The sequence below is a fragment of the Garra rufa genome, chromosome 9, assembly GCF_049309525.1.
Source record: "Garra rufa chromosome 9, GarRuf1.0, whole genome shotgun sequence".
NCBI lineage: Eukaryota > Metazoa > Chordata > Actinopteri > Cypriniformes > Cyprinidae > Garra > Garra rufa.
Window position 1 is genome coordinate 16,813,402 of NC_133369.1, and position 12,457 is coordinate 16,825,858.

Here is a 12,457-nt window from a genome sequence, read left to right on the forward strand (position 1 = left end):
AACCAAGTTTGTTATGTGCTGAAACGCCGTTTTCCTACATTTCAGGCTCTAACTTCAAAAATCATGCAAAACACTTCTAACACCTTCAGATATGTTTCTCTGTGTTGCAAAATAGGTTTTATTCATGCACAGACTGCAATTTTAATTTTGGACCGAGTTTCAGCCTGCATTGCCAGAACCAAGTTTGTTATGTGCTGAAACGCCGTTTTCTGACATTTCAGGCTCTAACTTCAAAAATCATGCAAAACACTTCTAACACCTTCAGATATGTTTCTCGGTGTTGCAAAATAGGTTTTATTTATGCACAGACTGCAATTTTAATTTTGGACCGAGTTTCAGCTTGAATTGCCTGAACCAAGTTTGTTCTGCGCTGAAACGCTGTTTTCTGACATTTCAGGCTCTAACTTCAAAAATCATGCAAAACACTTCTAACACCTTCAGATATGTTTTTCTGTGTTACAAAATAGGTTTTATTCCTGCACAGACTGCAATTTTAATTTTGGACCGAGTTTCAGCTGGCATTGCCTGAACCAAGTTTGTTATGTGCTGAAACGCCGTTTTCTAACATTTCAGGCTCTAACTTCAAAAATCATGCAAAACACTTCTAACACCTTCAGATATGTTTCTCTGTGTTGCAAAATAGGTTTTATTCATGCACAGACTGCAATTTTAATTTTGGACCGAGTTTCAGCCTGCATTGCCTGAACCAAGTTTGTTATGTGCTGAAATGCCGTTTTCTGACATTTCAGGCTCTAACTTCAAAAATCATGCAAAACACTTCTAACACCTTCAGATATGTTTCTCTGTGTTGCAAAATAGGTTTTATTCATGCACAGACTGCAATTTTAATTTTGGACCGAGTTTCAGCTTGCATTGCCAGAAACAAGTTTGTTATGTGCTGAAAAGCTGTTTTCTGACATTTCAGGCTCTAACTTCAAAAATCATGCAAAACACTTCTAACACCTTCAGATATGTTTCTCTGTGTTGCAAAATAGGTTTTATTCATGCACAGACTGCAATTTTAATTTTGGACCGAGTTTCAGCTTGCATTGCCAGAACCAAGTTTGTTATGTGCTGAAAAGCTGTTTTCTGACATTTCAGGCTCTAACTTCAAAAATCATGCAAAACACTTCTAACACCTTCAGATATGTTTCTCTGTGTTGCAAAATAGGTTTTATTCATGCACAGACTGCAATTTTAATTTTGGACCGAGTTTCAGCCTGCATTGCCTGAACCAAGTTTGTTATGTGCTGAAACGCCGTTTTCTGACATTTCAGGCTCTAACTTCAAAAATCATGCAAAACACTTCTAACACCTTCAGATATGTTTCTCTGTATTGCAAAATAGGTTTTATTCATGCACAGACTGCAATTTTAATTTTGGACCGAGTTTCAGCTTGCATTGCCAGAACCAAGTTTGTTATGTGCTGAAACGCTGTTTTCTGACATTTCAGGCTCTTAACTTCAAAAATCATGCAAAACACTTCTAACACCTTCAGATATGTTTCTCTGTGTTGCAAAATAGGTTTTATTCATGCACAGACTGCAATTTTAATTTTGGACCGAGTTTCAGCTTGCATTGCCTGAACCAAGTTTGTTATGTGCTGAAAAGCTGTTTTCTGACATTTCAGGCTCTAACTTCAAAAATCATGCAAAACACTTCTAACACCTTCAGATATGTTTCTCTGTGTTGCAAAATAGGTTTTATTCATGCACAGAGTGCAATTTTAATTTTGGACCGAGTTTGAGCTTGCATTGCCAGAACCAAGTTTGTTATGTGCTGAAACGCTGTTTTCTGACATTTCAGGCTCTAACTTCAAAAATCATGCAAAACACTTCTAACACCTTCAGATATGTTTCTCTGTGTTGCAAAATAGGTTTCATTCATGCACAGACTGCAATTTTAATTTTAGACCGAGTTTCAGCTTGCATTGCCAGAACCAAGTTTGTTCTGCGCTGAAAGGCTGTTTTCTGACATTTCAGGATCTAACCTCAAAAATCATGCAAAACACTTCTAACACCTTCAGATATGTTTCTCTGTGTTGCAAAATAGGTTTTATTCATGCACAGACTGCAATTTTAATTTTGGACCGAGTTTCAGCTTGCATTGCCTGAACCAAGTTTGTTATGTGCTGAAACGCCGTTTTCCTACATTTCAGGCTCTAACTTCAAAAATCATGCAAAACACTTCTAACACCTTCAGATATGTTTCTCTGTGTTGCAAAATAGGTTTTATTCATGCACAGACTGCAATTTTAATTTTGGACCGAGTTTCAGCCTGCATTGCCAGAACCAAGTTTGTTATGTGCTGAAACGCCGTTTTCTGACATTTCAGGCTCTAACTTAAAAAATCATGCAAAACACTTCTAACACCTTAAGATATGTTTCTCGGTGTTACAAAATAGGTTTTATTCATGCACAGACTGCAATTTTAATTTTGGACCGAGTTTCAGCTTGAATTGCCTGAACCAAGTTTGTTCTGCGCTGAAACGCTGTTTTCTGACATTTCAGGCTCTAACTTCAAAAATCATGCAAAACACTTCTAACACCTTCAGATATGTTTCTCTGTGTTGCAAAATAGGTTTTATTCATGCACAGACTGCAATTTTAATTTTGGACCGAGTTTCAGCCTGCATTGCCAGAACCAAGTTTGTTATGTGCTGAAACGCCGTTTTCTAACATTTCAGGCTCTAACTTCAAAAATCATGCGAAACACTTCTAACACCTTCAGATATGTTTCTCTGTGTTGCAAAATAGGTTTTATTCATGCACAGACTGCAATTTTAATTTTGGACCGAGTTTCAGCTTGCATTGCCTGAACCAAGTTTGTTATGTGCTGAAACGCCGTTTTCCTACATTTCAGGCTCTAACTTCAAAAATCATGCAAAACACTTCTAACACCTTCAGATATGTTTCTCTGTGTTGCAAAATAGGTTTTATTCATGCACAGACTGCAATTTTAATTTTGGACCGAGTTTCAGCCTGCATTGCCAGAACCAAGTCTGTTATGTGCTGAAACGCCGTTTTCTGACATTTCAGGCTCTAACTTAAAAAATCATGCAAAACACTTCTAACACCTTCAGATATGTTTCTCGGTGTTGCAAAATAGGTTTTATTCATGCACAGACTGCAATTTTAATTTTGGACCGAGTTTCAGCTTGAATTGCCTGAACCAAGTTTGTTCTGCGCTGAAACGCTGTTTTCTGACATTTCAGGCTCTAACTTCAAAAATCATGCAAAACACTTCTAACACCTTCAGATATGTTTCTCTGTGTTGCAAAATAGGTTTTATTCATGCACAGACTGCAATTTTAATTTTGGACCGAGTTTCAGCTGGCATTGCCTGAACCAAGTTTGTTATGTGCTGAAACGCCGTTTTCTAACATTTCAGGCTCTAACTTCAAAAATCATGCGAAACACTTCTAACACCTTCAGATATGTTTCTCTGTGTTGCAAAATAGGTTTTATTCATGCACAGACTGCAATTTTAATTTTGGACCGAGTTTCAGCTTGCATTGCCTGAACCAAGTTTGTTATGTGCTGAAACGCCGTTTTCCTACATTTCAGGCTCTAACTTCAAAAATCATGCAAAACACTTCTAACACCTTCAGATATGTTTCTCTGTGTTGCAAAATAGGTTTTATTCATGCAAAGACTGCAATTTTAATTTTGGACCGAGTTTCAGCCTGCATTGCCAGAACCAAGTCTGTTATGTGCTGAAACGCCGTTTTCTGACATTTCAGGCTCTAACTTAAAAAATCATGCAAAACACTTCTAACACCTTCAGATATGTTTCTCGGTGTTGCAAAATAGGTTTTGTTCATGCACAGACTGCAATTTTAATTTTGGACCGAGTTTCAGCTTGAATTGCCTGAACCAAGTTTGTTCTGCGCTGAAACGCTGTTTTCTGACATTTCAGGCTCTAACTTCAAAAATCATGCAAAACACTTCTAACACCTTCAGATATGTTTCTCTGTGTTGCAAAATAGGTTTTATTCATGCACAGACTGCAATTTTAATTTTGGACCGAGTTTCAGCTGGCATTGCCTGAACCAAGTTTGTTATGTGCTGAAAAACTGTTTTCTGACATTTCAGGCTCTAACTTCAAAAATCATGCAAAACCCTTCTAACACCTTCAGATATGTTTCTCTGTGTTGCAAAATAGGTTTTATTCATGCATAGACTGCAATTTTAATTTTGGGCCGAGTTTCAGCTTGCATTGCCAGAACCAAGTTTGTTATGTGCTGAAACGCTGTTTTCTGACATTTCAGGCTCTAACTTCAAAAATCATGCAAAACACTTCTAACACCTTCAGATATGTTTCTCTGTGTTGCAAAATAGGTTTTATTCATGCACAGACTGCAATTTTAATTTTGGACCGAGTTTCAGCTTGCATTGCCTGAACCAAGTTTGTTATGTGCTGAAACGCCGTTTTCTGACATTTCAGGCTCTAACTTCAAAAATCATGCAAAACACTTCTAACACCTTCAGATATGTTTCTCTGTGTTGCAAAATAGGTTTTATTCATGCACAGACTGCAATTTTAATTTTGGACCGAGTTTCAGCTTGCATTGCCAGAACCAAGTTTGCTATGTGCTGAAACGCTGTTTTCTGACATTTCAGGCTCTAACTTCAAAAATCATGCAAAACACATCTAACACCTTCAGATATGTTTCTCGGTGTTGCAAAATAGGTTTTATTCATGCACAGACTGCAATTTTAATTTTGGACCGAGTTTGAGCTTGCATTGCCAGAACCAAGTTTGTTATGTGCTGAAACGCTGTTTTCTGACATTTCAGGCTCTAACTTCAAAAATCATGCACAACACTTCTAACACCTTCAGATATGTTTCTCTGTGTTGGAAAATAGGTTTCATTCATGCACAGACTGCAATTTTAATTTTAGACCGAGTTTCAGCTTGCATTGCCTGAACCAAGTTTGTTCTGCGCTGAAACGCTGTTTTCTGACATTTCAGGCTCTAACTTCAAAAATCATGCAAAACACTTCTAACACCTTCAGATATGTTTCTCTGTGTTGCAAAATAGGTTTTATTCATGCACAGACTGCAATTTTAATTTTGGACCGAGTTTCAGCTGGCATTGCCTGAACCAAGTTTGTTATGTGCTGAAACGCCGTTTTCTAACATTTCAGGCTCTAACTTCAAAAATCATGCAAAACACTTCTAACACCTTCAGATATGTTTCTCTGTGTTGCAAAATAGGTTTTATTCATGCACAGACTGCAATTTTAATTTTGGACCGAGTTTCAGCCTGCATTGCCAGAACCAAGTCTGTTATGTGCTGAAACGCCGTTTTCTGACATTTCAGGCTCTAACTTAAAAAATCATGCAAAACACTTCTAACACCTTCAGATATGTTTCTCGGTGTTGCAAAATAGGTTTTATTCATGCACAGACTGCAATTTTAATTTTGGACCGAGTTTCAGCTTGAATTGCCTGAACCAAGTTTGTTCTGCGCTGAAACGCTGTTTTCTGACATTTCAGGCTCTAACTTCAAAAATCATGCAAAACACTTCTAACACCTTCAGATATGTTTCTCTGTGTTGCAAAATAGGTTTTATTCATGCACAGACTGCAATTTTAATTTTGGACCGAGTTTCAGCTGGCATTGCCTGAACCAAGTTTGTTATGTGCTGAAACGCCGTTTTCTAACATTTCAGGCTCTAACTTCAAAAATCATGCGAAACACTTCTAACACCTTCAGATATGTTTCTCTGTGTTGCAAAATAGGTTTTATTCATGCACAGACTGCAATTTTAATTTTGGACCGAGTTTCAGCTTGCATTGCCTGAACCAAGTTTGTTATGTGCTGAAACGCTGTTTTCTGACATTTCAGGCTCTAACTTCAAAAATCATGCAAAACACTTCTAACACCTTCAGATATGTTTCTTTGTGTTGCAAAATAGGTTTTATTCATGCACAGACTGCAATTTTAATTTCTGACCGAGTTTCAGCTTGCATTGCCAGAACCAAGTTTGTTATGTGCTGAAATGCTGTTTTCTGACATTTCAGGCTCTAACTTCAAAAATCATGCAAAACACTTCTAACACCTTCAGATATGTTTCTCTGTGTTGCAAAATAGGTTTTATTCATGCACAGACTGCAATTTTAATTTTGGACCGAGTTTGAGCTTGCATTGCCAGAACCAAGTTTGTTATGTGCTGAAACGCTGTTTTCTGACATTTCAGGCTCTAACTTCAAAAATCATGCAAAACACTTCTAACACCTTCAGATATGTTTCTCTGTGTTGCAAAATAGGTTTTATTCATGCACAGACTGCAATTTTAATTTTGGATGAGTTTCAGCTTGCATTGCCAGAACCAAGTTTGTTATGTGCTGAAACGCTGTTTTCTGACATTTCAGGCTCTAACTTCAAAAATCATGCAAAACACTTCTAACACCTTCAGATATGTTTCTCTGTGTTGCAAAATAGGTTTTATTCATGCACAGACTGCAATTTTAATTTTGGACCGAGTTTGAGCTTGCATTGCCAGAACCAAGTTTGTTATGTGCTGAAACGCTGTTTTCTGACATTTCAGGCTCTAACTTCAAAAATCATGCAAAACACTTCTAACACCTTCAGATATGTTTCTCTGTGTTGCAAAATAGGTTTCATTCATGCACAGACTGCAATTTTAATTTTAGACCGAGTTTCAGCTTGCATTGCCAGAACCAAGTTTGTTCTGCGCTGAAAGGCTGTTTTCTGACATTTCAGGATCTAACCTCAAAAATCATGCAAAACACTTCTAACACCTTCAGATATGTTTCTCTGTGTTGCAAAAAAGGTTTTATTCATGCACAGACTGCAATTTTAATTTTGGACCGAGTTTCAGCTTGCATTGCCTGAACCAAGTTTGTTATGTGCTGAAACGCCGTTTTCCTACATTTCAGGCTCTAACTTCAAAAATCATGCAAAACACTTCTAACACCTTCAGACATGTTTCTCTGTGTTACAAAATAGGTTTTATTCATGCACAGACTGCAATTTTAATTTTGGACCGAGTTTCAGCCTGCATTGCCAGAACCAAGTTTGTTATGTGCTGAAACGCCGTTTTCTGACATTTCAGGCTCTAACTTCAAAAATCATGCAAAACACTTCTAACACCTTCAGATATGTTTCTCGGTGTTGCAAAATAGGTTTTATTCATGCACAGACTGCAATTTTAATTTTGGACCGAGTTTCAGCTTGAATTGCCTGAACCAAGTTTGTTCTGCGCTGAAACGCTGTTTTCTGACATTTCAGGCTCTAACTTCAAAAATCATGCAAAACACTTCTAACACCTTCAGATATGTTTCTCTGTGTTGCAAAATAGGTTTTATTCATGCACAGACTGCAATTTTAATTTTGGACCGAGTTTGAGCTTGCATTGCCAGAACCAAGTTTGTTATGTGCTGAAACGCTGTTTTCTGACATTTCAGGCTCTAACTTCAAAAATCATGCAAAACACTTCTAACACCTTCAGATATGTTTCTCTGTGTTGCAAAATAGGTTTTATTCATGCACAGACTGCAATTTTAATTTTGGACCGAGTTTCAGCTTGCATTGCCTGAACCAAGTTTGTTATGTGCTGAAACGCCGTTTTCTAACATTTCAGGCTCTAACTTCAAAAATCATGCAAAACACTTCTAACACCTTCAGATATGTTTCTCTGTGTTGCAAAATAGGTTTTATTCATGCACAGACTGCAATTTTAATTTTGGACCGAGTTTCAGCTTGCATTGCCAGAACCAAGTTTGTTATGTGCTGAAACGCCGTTTTCTGACATTTCAGGCTCTAACTTCAAAAATCATGCAAAACACTTCTAACACCTTCAGATATGTTTCTCTGTGTTGCAAAATAGGTTTTATTCATGCACAGACTGCAATTTTAATTTTGAATGAGTTTCAGCTTGCATTGCCAGAACCAAGTTTGTTATGTGCTGAAACGCTGTTTTGTGACATTTCAGGCTCTAACTTCAAAAATCATGCAATTCACTTCTAACACCTTCAGATATGTTTCTCTGTGTTGCAAAATAGGTTTTATTCATGCACAGACTGCAATTTTAATTTTGGACCGAGTTTGAGCTTGCATTGCCAGAACCAAGTTTGTTATGTGCTGAAACGCTGTTTTCTGACATTTCAGGCTCTAACTTCAAAAATCATGCAAAACACTTCTAACACCTTCAGATATGTTTCTCTGTGTTGCAAAATAGGTTTCATTCATGCACAGACTGCAATTTTAATTTTAGACCGAGTTTCAGCTTGCATTGCCAGAACCAAGTTTGTTCTGCGCTGAAAGGCTGTTTTCTGACATTTCAGGATCTAACCTCAAAAATCATGCAAAACACTTCTAACACCTTCAGATATGTTTCTCTGTGTTGCAAAAAAGGTTTTATTCATGCACAGACTGCAATTTTAATTTTGGACCGAGTTTCAGCTTGCATTGCCTGAACCAAGTTTGTTATGTGCTGAAACGCCGTTTTCCTACATTTCAGGCTCTAACTTCAAAAATCATGCAAAACACTTCTAACACCTTCAGATATGTTTCTCTGTGTTGCAAAATAGGTTTTATTCATGCACAGACTGCAATTTTAATTTTGGACCGAGTTTCAGCCTGCATTGCCAGAACCAAGTTTGTTATGTGCTGAAACGCCGTTTTCTGACATTTCAGGCTCTAACTTCAAAAATCATGCAAAACACTTCTAACACCTTCAGATATGTTTCTCGGTGTTGCAAAATAGGTTTTATTTATGCACAGACTGCAATTTTAATTTTGGACCGAGTTTCAGCTTGAATTGCCTGAACCAAGTTTGTTCTGCGCTGAAACGCTGTTTTCTGACATTTCAGGCTCTAACTTCAAAAATCATGCAAAACACTTCTAACACCTTCAGATATGTTTTTCTGTGTTACAAAATAGGTTTTATTCCTGCACAGACTGCAATTTTAATTTTGGACCGAGTTTCAGCTGGCATTGCCTGAACCAAGTTTGTTATGTGCTGAAACGCCGTTTTCTAACATTTCAGGCTCTAACTTCAAAAATCATGCAAAACACTTCTAACACCTTCAGATATGTTTCTCTGTGTTGCAAAATAGGTTTTATTCATGCACAGACTGCAATTTTAATTTTGGACCGAGTTTCAGCCTGCATTGCCTGAACCAAGTTTGTTATGTGCTGAAATGCCGTTTTCTGACATTTCAGGCTCTAACTTCAAAAATCATGCAAAACACTTCTAACACCTTCAGATATGTTTCTCTGTGTTGCAAAATAGGTTTTATTCATGCACAGACTGCAATTTTAATTTTGGACCGAGTTTCAGCTTGCATTGCCAGAAACAAGTTTGTTATGTGCTGAAAAGCTGTTTTCTGACATTTCAGGCTCTAACTTCAAAAATCATGCAAAACACTTCTAACACCTTCAGATATGTTTCTCTGTGTTGCAAAATAGGTTTTATTCATGCACAGACTGCAATTTTAATTTTGGACCGAGTTTCAGCTTGCATTGCCAGAACCAAGTTTGTTATGTGCTGAAAAGCTGTTTTCTGACATTTCAGGCTCTAACTTCAAAAATCATGCAAAACACTTCTAACACCTTCAGATATGTTTCTCTGTGTTGCAAAATAGGTTTTATTCATGCACAGACTGCAATTTTAATTTTGGACCGAGTTTCAGCCTGCATTGCCTGAACCAAGTTTGTTATGTGCTGAAACGCCGTTTTCTGACATTTCAGGCTCTAACTTCAAAAATCATGCAAAACACTTCTAACACCTTCAGATATGTTTCTCTGTATTGCAAAATAGGTTTTATTCATGCACAGACTGCAATTTTAATTTTGGACCGAGTTTCAGCTTGCATTGCCAGAACCAAGTTTGTTATGTGCTGAAACGCTGTTTTCTGACATTTCAGGCTCTTAACTTCAAAAATCATGCAAAACACTTCTAACACCTTCAGATATGTTTCTCTGTGTTGCAAAATAGGTTTTATTCATGCACAGACTGCAATTTTAATTTTGGACCGAGTTTCAGCTTGCATTGCCTGAACCAAGTTTGTTTTGTGCTGAAAAGCTGTTTTCTGACATTTCAGGCTCTAACTTCAAAAATCATGCAAAACACTTCTAACACCTTCAGATATGTTTCTCTGTGTTGCAAAATAGGTTTTATTCATGCACAGAGTGCAATTTTAATTTTGGACCGAGTTTGAGCTTGCATTGCCAGAACCAAGTTTGTTATGTGCTGAAACGCTGTTTTCTGACATTTCAGGCTCTAACTTCAAAAATCATGCAAAACACTTCTAACACCTTCAGATATGTTTCTCTGTGTTGCAAAATAGGTTTCATTCATGCACAGACTGCAATTTTAATTTTAGACCGAGTTTCAGCTTGCATTGCCAGAACCAAGTTTGTTCTGCGCTGAAAGGCTGTTTTCTGACATTTCAGGATCTAACCTCAAAAATCATGCAAAACACTTCTAACACCTTCAGATATGTTTCTCTGTGTTGCAAAATAGGTTTTATTCATGCACAGACTGCAATTTTAATTTTGGACCGAGTTTCAGCTTGCATTGCCTGAACCAAGTTTGTTATGTGCTGAAACGCCGTTTTCCTACATTTCAGGCTCTAACTTCAAAAATCATGCAAAACACTTCTAACACCTTCAGATATGTTTCTCTGTGTTGCAAAATAGGTTTTATTCATGCACAGACTGCAATTTTAATTTTGGACCGAGTTTCAGCCTGCATTGCCAGAACCAAGTTTGTTATGTGCTGAAACGCCGTTTTCTGACATTTCAGGCTCTAACTTAAAAAATCATGCAAAACACTTCTAACACCTTAAGATATGTTTCTCGGTGTTACAAAATAGGTTTTATTCATGCACAGACTGCAATTTTAATTTTGGACCGAGTTTCAGCTTGAATTGCCTGAACCAAGTTTGTTCTGCGCTGAAACGCTGTTTTCTGACATTTCAGGCTCTAACTTCAAAAATCATGCAAAACACTTCTAACACCTTCAGATATGTTTCTCTGTGTTGCAAAATAGGTTTTATTCATGCACAGACTGCAATTTTAATTTTGGACCGAGTTTCAGCCTGCATTGCCAGAACCAAGTTTGTTATGTGCTGAAACGCCGTTTTCTAACATTTCAGGCTCTAACTTCAAAAATCATGCGAAACACTTCTAACACCTTCAGATATGTTTCTCTGTGTTGCAAAATAGGTTTTATTCATGCACAGACTGCAATTTTAATTTTGGACCGAGTTTCAGCTTGCATTGCCTGAACCAAGTTTGTTATGTGCTGAAACGCCGTTTTCCTACATTTCAGGCTCTAACTTCAAAAATCATGCAAAACACTTCTAACACCTTCAGATATGTTTCTCTGTGTTGCAAAATAGGTTTTATTCATGCACAGACTGCAATTTTAATTTTGGACCGAGTTTCAGCCTGCATTGCCAGAACCAAGTCTGTTATGTGCTGAAACGCCGTTTTCTGACATTTCAGGCTCTAACTTAAAAAATCATGCAAAACACTTCTAACACCTTCAGATATGTTTCTCGGTGTTGCAAAATAGGTTTTATTCATGCACAGACTGCAATTTTAATTTTGGACCGAGTTTCAGCTTGAATTGCCTGAACCAAGTTTGTTCTGCGCTGAAACGCTGTTTTCTGACATTTCAGGCTCTAACTTCAAAAATCATGCAAAACACTTCTAACACCTTCAGATATGTTTCTCTGTGTTGCAAAATAGGTTTTATTCATGCACAGACTGCAATTTTAATTTTGGACCGAGTTTCAGCTGGCATTGCCTGAACCAAGTTTGTTATGTGCTGAAACGCCGTTTTCTAACATTTCAGGCTCTAACTTCAAAAATCATGCGAAACACTTCTAACACCTTCAGATATGTTTCTCTGTGTTGCAAAATAGGTTTTATTCATGCACAGACTGCAATTTTAATTTTGGACCGAGTTTCAGCTTGCATTGCCTGAACCAAGTTTGTTATGTGCTGAAACGCCGTTTTCCTACATTTCAGGCTCTAACTTCAAAAATCATGCAAAACACTTCTAACACCTTCAGATATGTTTCTCTGTGTTGCAAAATAGGTTTTATTCATGCAAAGACTGCAATTTTAATTTTGGACCGAGTTTCAGCCTGCATTGCCAGAACCAAGTCTGTTATGTGCTGAAACGCCGTTTTCTGACATTTCAGGCTCTAACTTAAAAAATCATGCAAAACACTTCTAACACCTTCAGATATGTTTCTCGGTGTTGCAAAATAGGTTTTGTTCATGCACAGACTGCAATTTTAATTTTGGACCGAGTTTCAGCTTGAATTGCCTGAACCAAGTTTGTTCTGCGCTGAAACGCTGTTTTCTGACATTTCAGGCTCTAACTTCAAAAATCATGCAAAACACTTCTAACACCTTCAGATATGTTTCTCTGTGTTGCAAAATAGGTTTTATTCATGCACAGACTGC